Raw genomic sequence first — 379 nt, forward strand, 5'->3', positions numbered from 1 at the left:
TCGCTGAGGACAGCATCCGAGGGAGTGGGTTTTGTGCAAGGAGGATGGTCTCCTGCCTCTCCTGGTGTCTCCCGTGGCTCATTTTCTGGGAAATGGAGGCATGAAAGCAGGGTTCAAATAGCAATAAACGGTTTTTTTTGCAATAACATACTGAATTCCCCAGGGCATCCTTCCCTGTGTGCTTCCGGGGCGGTGTCTAGGGGCCAGCTCCTTCCCTGGTGACAGCCCTCTGATCTTGGGGATGAGGAGGACTGTGAGTCCAACAGACCTGGGCCAGGTCACTATGAGTCTCGGTTTCCTCAGCAGCCAGAGGGGAGACGGTGGTGGAACTGCCTGGGCAGCTCCCTGCTCAGAGCTTTTGCTGTAGGTCTCGTGCCGC

General features: G+C 56.5%; 1 pseudogene; it reads left to right on the forward strand.

The window, feature by feature from the left end:
- LOC105522462 overlaps positions 1-379 on the forward strand; it is an 80,367-nt pseudogene that overhangs the window by 22,932 nt on the left and 57,056 nt on the right.

Source organism: Colobus angolensis, unplaced genomic scaffold (genome assembly GCF_000951035.1).
Source record: "Colobus angolensis palliatus isolate OR3802 unplaced genomic scaffold, Cang.pa_1.0 Scaffold43, whole genome shotgun sequence".
Lineage (NCBI taxonomy): Eukaryota > Metazoa > Chordata > Mammalia > Primates > Cercopithecidae > Colobus > Colobus angolensis.